The sequence below is a fragment of the Notechis scutatus genome, chromosome 6 (genome assembly GCF_049901735.1).
Source record: "Notechis scutatus isolate UNSWTSFEM ecotype Mainland chromosome 6, rNotScu1.2, whole genome shotgun sequence".
NCBI lineage: Eukaryota > Metazoa > Chordata > Lepidosauria > Squamata > Elapidae > Notechis > Notechis scutatus.
Genome location: NC_142014.1, coordinates 78019550 through 78032169, shown reverse-complemented (window position 1 = coordinate 78032169; position 12620 = coordinate 78019550).

Sequence of the window (12620 nt, the reverse complement as noted above, 5' to 3'; positions counted from 1 at the left end):
CAGTCCTTTCTTTAAAAACTCCAGTGATGAAGCATCTACAGTTTCTAATGGCAAGTTGTTCCCCTGGTTAATTGTCCTACCTGTTAGGAAGTTTCTCCTTAATTCTGGGTTGCTTCTCTCCTTCTCTCCTTAGTTTCTATCCCTTGTTTCTTGTCCTGCCCTCTTGTTCTTTGGGAAATAAATTGACCTCCCCTCCTCTTTGTGGCAGCCCCTCCATTATTGGACTACTACTATCATGCCTTCTTTTCTCTAGACCAGCCAAATCCACTTCCTGCAGCCGTTCTTCGTATGTTTTGGTCTCCAGGCTCTTCGATGATTAGGTCTCATCTCAAGTGCTCTTCTCTGCCCTTGTTCCAAAGTCAGTTTGGACACATGAATTTGTCCACCTCCCCCCCAGTCAAACCCATGAGTGGATTTTTCACGAGTGGATGATAAGGGGGGAAATCGGGAAGGTCTCCCTCCTCAAAATCTGTAGGGCTTTTGCAGATTTATCCTTGACACCACGTGAAGGACAGTAGAATCGGTGAACTTTGTCTTGGCTTCGTTCTCAAGAGGGGTTCATAGATGCTGGTTGTAACCAGGGTGGGATTCAGCCGGTTTAGGACGGTTCGGGCGAAAACTGGAAGTTAAACTTACATCCGGTTTGCCGAATCGGTCGTTGAACTGACCGGCTGGCCCCGCCCACTCCACCCCCACCGCTCCCAGGAGTTTCCATGGGGGCCTGTTTTGGCTCTGGGAGGGAGAAAATGGGCCTTTTGGAATCCCGTTTCCAGCTTCCGGAGGGCCTCCAGACTCTGGGGGAGGCTGTTTTTGCTCTCCCAGAGGCCCGAGGGAAGCCTCCGGACTCCGGGGAAGGTGAAAAACAGCCCTCCCAGAAGTTCTGGTAGGCCACGCCCACCGTGGCCACGCTTACCCACCAACCAGGCAGCAAACCGGTTGCTGGGATTTTTGAGTCCCACCTCTGGTTGTGAACCCCACAATCAAGGTCCTGTCCCCCTTCTATGTCTCAGCCCTTCGAGATAGTACAGACTTTGGCCTCAAAGATACGCATCACTAACGCTATTCCAGAGAGTCCTTGACTTACGACAGTTCATTTAGTGACCGTTTGAAGTTATGATGGCACTGGGGAAAGAAAAAAGGGACTTTACAACCGTTTTTACGACACTGAGGACCATGGCAGCCTCCCCTTAGTCACGTAATCAAAATTGAACCGCTTGGCAACGGGTTCATATTTAGGATGGCTTACAGCATCCCAGGGGTCACATGATCCCCCTTTTGCGACCTTCTGACAAGCCGGGAAGCCCCGATTCACTTAACAAGCGTGGGACTAATGGAACAGGGGCAGCGGTTCGCTTAACAAGGGTAGCGAGAACCGTCATGACGTGGGGCGAAACTCGCTTCACAAAAGGTCCCAGCTTAGCAGCATAGATTTTGGGCTCCGTTAACGGTCGTAAGTCAAGGACTCTCTGGGCGATGAAAGGGAAGCCAGAGAAGGAATTGCAGAGAGATCCACCTTGGAAGAGGGAGGGATAAACGGGTGAAGGAAGCATCCGCGGAGAAGAATGTGTGGAGAAAACAAAACCCCAACTGACGGAGGGCAGCTCTTGAGAGAATGACAGGACAGAACAAGGCCTCTCCCAAAAGGTAGTTTTAAAACCGCCGTTTGGGGTCTCCGAGTTTGGGATTCGTACAGAGTCCACTTTTTATTTCAACTTCGAACACCTCAAGGGAACAGGCAGAAGAACGCGATTCCCACGAAATGGTCAGAATATAGGAAGGAGTTGGACTCTCTCCCATCTCTTCGGAGTTTTTTTTTTCACTCCTTTCTTTTTTTTTTCTCATTGGACCTGGGAGATGCAAACAAATCTTCCTTAGGGCTTGTTTTATTTCTGGGTCTTAGGCAGGATTGAGATTGTCTCTTAAGGAATCCTTTTTTGAATGAGGGAATATATGGCTTTCTCTGTTCACATTTCTGATTTCTAATTCCTTCCTTCCCTTCTTCCTTTCTCTCTTTATTTTCCCTTTTCCCCTTTACCTTTCTCATTTATCTCCTCCCTCCCTCCCTTTCTTCCTTTCCCTTCCTTCCTTCTCCATCCCCTTCTTTATGTCCCTTTTCTCTCCTTCCTTTCTTCCATTTTCCTTCATTCCTTTCTTCCCTCCCTTCCCCCTTCTTTTACCTTCATTTCTTTCTCTCCTCCCTCTCTCCCTTTCTTCCTTCTTCTCTACTTCCTTCCTCCTCTTATTTACATCTCTTATTTCTTTCCCTCCCTGCTTTCTTTTACCTTTATTCTTTCTCTCCTTCCTTCTTTCCACCCACCCATCCTTCCTCCCTTTCTTCCTTCTTCTCTACTTCCTTCCTCCTCTTATTTACATCTCTTATTTCTTTCCCTCCCTGCTTTCTTTTACCTTTATTCTTTCTCTCCTTCCTTCTTTCCACCCACCCATCCTTCCTCCCTTTCTTCCTTCTTCTCTACTTCCTTCCTCCTCTTATTTACATCTCTTATTTCTTTCCCTCCCTGCTTTCTTTTACTTTTATTCTTTTCTCTCCTTCCTTCTTCCCATCCACCCATCCTTCCTCCCTTCCTTCCTTCTTCTCGACTTACTTCCTCCTCTTATTTACCTCTCCCTCCCTCCCTTCTTTCCTCTCATTTCCATCTCCCTTCCTTCCCTCCTTCCCTCCCTCCTCTCATTCCCACTCCTTCCTTCCTTCCTTCCTCAAAACAATTCTGATTTGATCCTGGAAAACACCTCACACTTCTCTGTGCCAACAGTATCAGTTCTAAACTAGCTGTGATCAAATAACTCCGTTCCTGAATTCAGTGTTCAACAACATCTTTCTCTAATGTTCTGACACATTTTTCTACAAATTCTGCTGAGCTTTGACTCCCTAACAGCAGAGGTGGTATTCAGCCGGTTAGGAGCAGTTCTGGCGTACTGGTAGTGAAAATTTTGACTGGTTTTGAGAACCGGCTAACACCACCTCTGGCATGCGCACACATAGAACCATGCATAGAACCAGTAGGAAAAATTTGGAAGCCCACCACTGCCTAACAGTGCATTTTGGTTTGACTCAAGCCATCTAAAGTGCCGTCTCCATCCCCAAAAAATCCAGAACTCTGGGAAATTTAGCAAACTTTAGACAGATTTGATTGCTGTAACATGGAAACCTGGCAGGAATGTGAGAGAAATCCCCGTTATTCACCTCCACCCTCCCTGCTTATTATCACAAGTAGTCCTCAACTTGTAACCGTTCGTTTAGTGGCCGTTCAAAGTTACAACAGGCCTGAAAAAAAAAGTGATGTAGGGCCACTTTTCACACTTTACGACCGTTGCAGCCTCCCCTATGGGTCAGGCGATCAAAATTCAGATGCGCAGCAACCGCATTTATGACGGTTGCCGTGTTTTGGGGTCACCTGATCCCCTTTTGCGACCTTCTGATGAACAAAGTCCATGGGGGACGCCAAATTCACTTAACAACCATGTTGCTAACTGAACCACTGCAGTGAGTCACTTAACAGCTGTGGCGGTAAAATGTGGTAAAATGGGGCAAGCCTCCATTTGATGACAGTCTCGCTTAGCGGCACAAATGTTGGGCTCAGTCGTCGTAAGTCGAGGACTACCTGTGTGAGAAATGTTACATTCAATAGATCAGCTATTAATTCTGGATGTGTTTGTACAACATGCTGAACCTGGTTGTTTAAAAATTTAGCAACCCTGTTCAAACGTCTTGGTTCATTTTTTAATTTTCATTTTGGAACGTTCTCGTGTGGTTTACTGCCTTGCCATTGGGTGGTTTATGGTTTATTGTACAATGTGAAGCTAGAAGTTGGGGCAGTTCAGTAACTGGGTTTAATATGTCGTGGGAAACTTATTGTTGTTTCAGAGAGTGACAGGGGGGTCACACAGCTTCCTCGGAGTGTGAGACCGAATCCATATTCTGTCTTCGCAACCATACTTGGAAACGATAGCATAACCACATGAGCTAAGCCACCTGGACCCAAAACAAACCAAGATCAACCCTAACCAAGTTTACCATGGTATAGGAACGGAGATGATTGATCCATAAAGACCCTGATGTTATGTGTGTTACTTAATCACATCCCACGTGGTTGGCTTAAGGGCTCAATCCAGACATTTTCAAGCACCAGATAAAACTTTGGGTTCCATCCTATACCGAATAGAGAAAACAAAACTTTCTTGAAGCTGGTTTTCGTCACATTTGCTAAGGATTCTGGGCAGTGGTGGGATGCAACCGGTGTAACAACTGGTTTGATGAGCACACACTTTGCACACGCGCACAAAGCGATTGAAAACCGGCCGTTTTCGGCTCTAAAACTTACCTTCTGCTGCAGCCCCGGTGAGTAAAACAGCTGAGGCGCAGCAAAACCAATGTGCCATGCGAATCAGCTGGGGTGCAAAACACAGAAATAAAGGACAGACTAGAGCAAGGGTGTCCAACCTTGGCAACTTTAAGACTTGTGGACTTCAACTCCCAGAATTCCTCAGCCAGCTTTGCTGGCTGAGGAATTCTGGGAGTTGAAGTCCACAAGTCTTAAAGTGCCAAGGTTGGACACCCTAGACTAGAGCAGAGCCAACTGATTGCAGGAACAACCGGGTCGCTTGAACCGGTCTGAACCGGCTGAATCCCACCCCTGATTCTGGGATGCAGTTCTGAATTCCAAAGGCAATTTTATTTTTGGTGCCCAAGATCTTCCCACCCCGAAGAAATCCTGATTATTATCATTATTATTATTATTTCCCGCATTATGACTTCCATGGTTTCTAAAGTGCCATTTCCCTGGTGTTTTTTTTTTTTTAATGCATGGCGTTAAAAGAGCTATGAACGGTAATTTTTACAAAGACTTGCAGAAACGACAGGAAATGCAAATACTACTTTGCCATCCTGGGCAGAATTTTGAGCCAATGTTACAGGTAGTCTTCGACTTACAACAAGTTGCATACGCGGTGGAAAAAATTTACTTCTGACGGGTTCCTCGCACTTACGATGATCACTGCGTCCTCGTGGTCACATCGTCAAAATTCGGGCTCTCGACAACCAGCATGTATTTTCGACGGTTGCAATGTCCAGAGGTGCCACGTGATGGCCATTTGACAACATTCCCGGCCAGCTTCACTGAACGACCACATGATTCGTTTAACAATTGCGCTGCTTCACTTAACGGCCGTGGCCAAAAAGGTGCAACTCACATCACCATCACCTTAGCAACAGAAATTCGGGTGTCTTATAGTCGTAAGTTGAGGACTACCTGTAATTGTTTATGCCAGCGACTGAGCGCCCTGGTGATTTTTAAGTGTGTTTTGATCTCCTGTATGCCAGTGTTTCTCAGCCCTCAGCAACTAAGATGGGTGGACTCCAAGTCCCAGAATTCCCCAGCCAGCACGGAATGGAAGTTGGAGTCCACCCGTCTTCAAGTTTGGTATAGATCAACTTCTGCCTGATTTAGTAAAATTCCTATTTTGAACAGGAAGCATTGGGAGAACATCTCATCTTTATAAGACAGTATTACAAAGACCCACAAAAATAATAATAATTAAAAAAAAAAAAAAAACAATACAGCCTGAATTGCAAATGTCCAGGCTTCAGATTATTGAAGCCCGCTGCTTTTTCTTTCTTTTCCAGTTATTTTTATTTTTATTTTATTTTAACCTAACAATCTGAGTTTTCAAACCCAAACCATATCATGCAAATGATAAGTTCTTTCAAACAGGGCCCGGTTGTTAACTTGGTAGAGCTTCTGTACCTTTGTCATACTTAATTGTATACCTGTGTTTGTAAATATAAGGCATTCCTATTTTGCAGTCCAGAACAGAACAGAACAAAACAAAAAAAAAAAAGCTATTTGTAATATAGAATAAAGTTTATTTAAAAAAAAAAGACAAAAACCAATCCTTTTGTGATGGTGTGACTCCTTCGCTCGAATGTTTCCTTGGCAATAACTGTAGCTGAAAGATGAAGTTTGCCTGAGCCACAGTTCAGGAAAGTGAGGTGGCTTAAGCCATCGTTTGAATCCTCCTCAAGGAACTGAGAGGGAGGGAGGGAAGGAGAATACAAGAAATAGCTGGAGAGCTAGATGTGCGTGTGGGGAGAAATGATAGATGAGAGAGAGACAAATGATAGATGGATGGATAGGATAGATGGATGAGAAGGTAGGTAGGTAGGTAGATAGAATGTGTGTAAAGAGAGAAAGATTAGGTAAAAACAGATGGGTGAATGGAGAGAGAGAGATTAGATAAAGACAGGGATAGGTGGATGGATAGATATAGATAGATAATAGAGACAGACATAAGAGAAATGGAGCTAGATAGATGATGGATGGATGGATGATAGGTAGGTAGAGTGTGTCTATGTACAGTATATGTGTGTGTGTGTGTGTGTATAGATAACAGATAGGTAGTAGATAGATTGATTAGATAAAATGGATGGGTGGATGGAGAGAGAGATTAGATAAAGACGGATGGGTAAATAGATATAGATAGATAATAGAGATGGTCATGAAAGAGATGGAGCTAGATAGATGATGGATGGATGATGGGTAGGTAGAGTGTGTGTATGTATATATGTGTGTATAGATAGATAATATTGATTGGTTAGATAAAAATGGATATGTGGATGGAGAGAGAGATTAGCTAAAGATGGGTGGATGGATAGTTATAGATACTAGACATACATACATAAGAGAAATGGAACTGGATGGATGGATGGATGGATGGATGGATGGATGGATAGGTAGATAGAGTGTATATGTATATATAGTGTGTGTGTATAAATAGATAATAGAGATAGATGATAGATAGATAGATAGATGATAGAGAGATGGATGAATAGATAGATATAGATAGATAGTAAGTAGGTAGATTAGATAAAAAAGGAAGGGTGGATGGAGGGAGAGAGATTAGATAAAGATAGATGGGTGGATGGATAGATATAGATAGTAAGTAGGTAGATTAGATAAAAAAGGAAGGGTGGATGGAGGGAGAGAGATTAGATAAAGATAGATGGGTGGATGGATAGATATAGATAGATAATAGACAGACAGACATAAGAAATGGAGCTATAGATAGGAGAGATGATGGATGGATGGATAGATGGATAATAGGTAGTGTGTGTGTGTGTGTGTGTATGTATGTATGTATGTATATGTGTGTATGGATAGATGATATATAGTATATTGATTAGATGAAAATGAATGGATGGATGAATAGATACAGATAGATCAGACAGATAGACAGACATAAGAGATGAGCTAGACAGGACAGATTAGATGGATGGATGGATGGATGGTTAACAGACAGGAGGATAGAGATCTTCCTGTGGCAAGAAGTGTCTCTCACAGGCACGTAGCACAGCCACCCACGCCTACCAGAGAGTCACCTGCCTGTCTGCTCTTCCAACAACATGATCTGAGGTAGACAATGAACAGGTGTAGCCATTCTCTCTCCCCGCTCCTGCCCCCAGTTTCATCCCAGAAAGACTTCCACCCTCGCTGCTCATTGTTTCTCCGGAGTAGGGAGATGCCTGGCTCAACCAGGGCAAAACAAGCACTCTAAAACAGGGGTCCCCAACCGCCGGTCCGCGGACCGGTACCGGGCCTGAACAAGCCTTACCGGGCGCTGGTTGCTGGGCGCCGCCATCTTTTTGGTAAAAAGCGCTTCTGGTGAGCTTTTCCGGGTAGAAAGCTCACCGGAGCGCTGTTTCGTCATAAAAGATGGCGGCGCAGCTGTGAGCTTTTCCGGGTAGAAAGCCATTTCTACCCGAAAAAGCTCACCAGAAAGCGGCGCCGCTTATTTTTTATGAACAGCGCTTCCGTGACGTCACCGAAGCGCCTTTCGTCATAAAAGATGGCGGCGCCCAGTTGACGCCGGTACCGGGTCGCGGCGCCCAGCTGATGTCGGAACCGGGTCGCGGCGTGAAAAGGTTGGGGATCCCTGCTCTAAAACAAGGCTCTCCCCACCTTGTCAACTTTAAGCCTGGCGGACTTCAACTCCCAGAATTCCCTAGCCAGCCAAAGCAAAGTGAATGGAAAAACCAGATTCACTTAACAACCGCATTCCTGACTTAACAATCACAGCAATTCACTTAAAGTTGTAAAATGGGGCAAAATTCACAATAACTGTCTGGCTTCACAACAGAAATTTGAAGCTCAATTGTGGTCGTAAGTCGAGGACTACTGTATATGAAGATAACTTGAGAGTAGGAGGCAGGGTTGGATTTTACTTTAATTAAAATCATTTTAGCTCCCTTATTCTCCCCTTTATCCTTGCCCTGTTATCTTCCCAGGGTTGACTTTTGTCTTTCTTCCAGCATCTTTGTGAATCTCTTTCTTTCCCTTCCAAATTTCCTCTTTGGCTCCATTTGCAAAACTTCCAACTATCCTTTTTCTCCAGATTTACAAGCTGTTGTGCACCGGCCAAACCAGAAAGCTGAATGCAATAAAGAATATTATTTCCCTTGCTTTTTGTTCTCTACACACATCCTTCTCTCCAAGTGTCTTTCCAATACTTCCATTCAAAGAGCCTTTTAAAGTAAAAGTTAGAGAGAGAAAGAGAGAGAGAGAGAATCAAGAGCTTTTAATCTCAGTTTTCCAGATGTTTTGCCTGGTTGGGTTTCATTTACACTGCCGTCATTTTTCTCCGGTGGGTCATTTTCTTTGTTTTCTCCTTCTTTTTCTGTTTGTCCTGGGGGCTTTTAATGGAAGATTTGTAAACTGTGGGGTGAAAACACAACAGATCACCTTGGCTGTTGTTATTTTCCAGCAGTGGAAAATAATAAAAGGAAAGACATAGAATTAAGAGGGAGGGAGGGGGAAACCATGTAAAATCAGGACATGCAAGCCGGTGGCTTTAATTTAGCCGATGGCTGTGATTAGCTTGGTCCTAGCTTAAAAGTAATACATTCACACAGTAGAAACAAGCAATCCTTGCCTTATGACCACAATGGAGCCCAAATTTTCTATTGCTAAACGAGGCAGCGAATTTTTGTCTCTTTTTACCACCTTTCTTGCCACAGTTCTGACCTTGGCTTCCCCCAAAAGCACAAAACCGGCTCTTTGTCCCGACCAAGCACCTTTTATTAAACGAAGGTGAATTTCTTGCATTCATATTCAGCCAATGGCCTGGCAAACTGTCTTTCAAGGGTCTAATTAGGAGCTCAAACCTTATCTATCTTGGAAAGCTGCCCGGTAAATATTTCCAAACATGGTGCTGACAAGGAAGGACTCAGCACAGAGTCTCTAGGATGCACAGACAGATCTTCACAATGATGGAACGAACGAACAAAGGAATTGTTTCTTGCAAAAGCCCCCTCCCCTTTTGCTCCTCTTTTAATCCCTATGGAAGGGGGCCATGCATCATCCACCTGTGGCCTTACTCCCACGTCCACCCTGAGTTCATAATTGTTATTTCCTTTCGGCAGCTCTGTGCATGTGCAGGCTGGGAACAGGCTCCAGCTGTTCTTCTGCCTCACTGATGTCCAACTCCGAAGGCAGCTGATAACTGTCAGACGTCCCTGGCCCCATCTCTGCCTCCGATGCAGAGCCCTCATCCGAACCTGCCTCAGCCTCCAGGACTAGCCCATGTTCCTCCCCAAACTCCTTGCTGTCCAACTCTGCTGCCAGCTCCGCTAGCCGCAGGTGGGCCACAACACATATAATATCTGAGTTCCAGTTTTTACCCAAAGCGCCCCTTAGCAAACAATGGTTCACTTAATGATGCCGATGTTTGCTTAACAACAGCAGATTCACTTAGTGACTATGGTAATTTGCTTAACAACCATTGCAAAAAAAAACAAAAAACCCAACTACTTGCAAAATCAGGTTGTAAAGAGCCAAGCTGCATCATGGTCTTAAGTCAAGGACTACTTATAGTTGTGGATCAGCTCATCCTTCAATTTTTAATTTTATTTGAAAAAAAATGCACAAGCACTCATTTCATTGTGAAAATTAAAATGTATGAATATTTTGAGGGTCAGCTTATCTGAGGGAGGTGCATTTATATAATATTTTGGTTTAAAAATGGATGGGCTTTCCTGCATATATATAACAGATAATCAGAGTTGGCACGGACCTTGTAGGTCATCTAGTCCAACCCCCTGCCCAAGCGGGAGACCCTACACCATTTCTGACAAATGGCAGTCCAATCTCTTCTTGAAAATCTCAACTGATGGCGCTCCCACAACTTCCGAGGGCAATGCACTCTATCTGTTTTAATATGTTTATTTTGAGGAGTTTGTGCTTATAGTCTCTCTAGATTATGGCAGGTGATAAATATTCTAAAATAAACAAATAAGCATACATTAATCTCTCTTGAATAGGGATAACAAGAATCTTTGTTTATTGAAAGCAGCCCAGGAAATTCTCTCTTAGCAAACATAAAATTTGTGACAAACAGCATATAATAGAAAGTTCAGAGAGTAATTGAAATCTTGATAGCAAATAAGAATGGGCGTTCTGCAACGCCTTGTGCAAGAAACCTTGGCAAAGCTCAGCTTTGATAGTTTTTAACCTAGTATTTCTCAAACTTGACAACTTTAAAATGGGCGGACTTCAACTCCCAGAATTCCCCAGCCAGGATGCTTTAAGAAGGGCGGATTTCATCTCCCAGAATTCCCCAGCCAGGATGCTTTAAGACGGGTGGATTTCAACTCCCACCATCCTCCAGTATGGCTGGCTGGAGAAGTTAAAGTGCACACATTTAAAGTTATCATGGTTAGACAGGCCTGGATTAAGGGATATTTTTTCCTTCTTCTATTGCTTGAGATTTAATTGACAATTTGCCTCCATCCCTGGAGGCTTTGAAGAAGAGGCTTGGGCAGCCATTTGCCTGGAATTGGGGTAGGGTCTTGAGCAGGGGGGATGGATGAGATGACCTCCAAGGTCCCTCCCAGCTCTGTTCCGATTGATTGATGCTTTCCGTTTTGGGCAGAGTTCAGCCAACCGCCCTTTTCTTTTGCAGCCTGCAGGACTCCTTCTTCAATTAAACTTTAGGGCTGAGGCCCTGCTGAGAACAGATGCTCTGATGATAAACAGACACCAGGCAATTAAAAGGACAGGAGGAAGCATTGCCTGGTCTTCGCTTCAAGCCAAAGGCATCCATGAGGAGTTTGAACTGGCACACAAAAGGGGGGGGGGGCAGGGCTTTGCATCACACCAGGGAGACCGCAGGAAAGGTCAAAAAAGTCAAGTTGGCAGCTACGACGGTGCGATTGAAGCTCTCCCTGTGCTCTTTTTCTCAAAGCAACCCGGAGATCGAGAGCACTGGCAATACTGCATTCCCACCACTGTGCTACCACAGATAGTTGATAGATAGCAATAGCCCTTAGGCTTATATGTCGCTTCACAGTGTTTTTACAGCCCCTCCCTAAGCAATTTACAGAGTCAGCCTCTTGCCCCCAACAATCTGGATCCTCCTTAAACCACCTCGGAAGGATGGAAGGCTGAGTCAACTTGGAGCCGGTCAGGATCGAACTGCTGGCAGTGGGCAGAGTTTGCCTGCAATACTGCGCTCTCACCACTGTGCCACCATGGCCCTTCCTTCCTTCCTTCCTTCCTTCCTTCCTTCCTTCCTTCCTTCCTTCCTTCCTTCCTTCCTTCCTTCCTTCCTTCCCTTCCCTTCCCTTCCCTTCCCTTCCTTTCCCTTCCCTTTCCTTTCCTTTCCTTTCCTCACACTTACCAAAAGCCCTTAGACTTATATAATGCTTCACAGTGCTTTACAGCGCTCCCTAAGTCAGCCTATTTCTTCCAACAATCTGGGTCCTCATTTGATCGATCTCAGAAGGACCGAACGCTGAATCGACTTTGAGTTGGTCAGGATTGAACTGCTGGCAGTGGGCAGAGTCGGGAAAGGAAAGAGGAGAGAGGGTAGGAAGAACGAAGAGAAAGAAAGTGAGAAAAGAGAAAGAGAGAGAAAGAGAGAGAAAGAGAGAAAGAGAGAAAGAAAGGGAAAGGAAAGGGGAAAGGGGGAAGGAGGAAGGGAGAGAAAGAAAGTGAGAAAAGAAAAAGAAAGAGAGAGGAGGGAAGGAAAGGGGAGAGAGGGAAGGAGGAAGAGAGAGAAAGAAAGTGAGAAAGGAAAAAGAAAGAGAGGGGGAAAAGGGAGAGAGGGAAGGAGGAAGGGAGAGAAAGAAAGTGAGAAAAGAGAAAGAAAAACAAGGAAAGAGAGAGAAAGAAAGAGAGAGAGTGAGAAAGGGGGAAAGGAAGGGGAGAGGGAGAGGAGGGAGAGAAAGAAAGTGAGAAAAGATAAAGAAAGAGAGAGAGAGAAAGAAAGAGAGAGAGAGAAAGAGGGAAAGGAAAGGGGTGAGGGGGAAGGAGGAAGGGAGAGAAAGAAAGTGAGTAAAGAGAGAGAGAGAAAGAGAGAGAAAGAAAGAAAGAGGGAAAGGAAAGGGGAGAGGGGGAAGGAGGAAGGGAGAGAAAGAAAGTAAGAAAAGAGAAAGAGGAAAAAAGAAAGAGAGAAAGAGAGAGAGAGACAGAAAGAGAAAGAAAGGGAAAGGAAAGGGGAGAGAGGGAAGGAGGAAGGGAGAGAAAGAAAGTGAGAAAAGAAAGAATGAATGAAAGAATGAAAGAAAGAAGAAAAAGAAAGAAGAAAGTGAAAGGAGGAAGGAAGAAAAG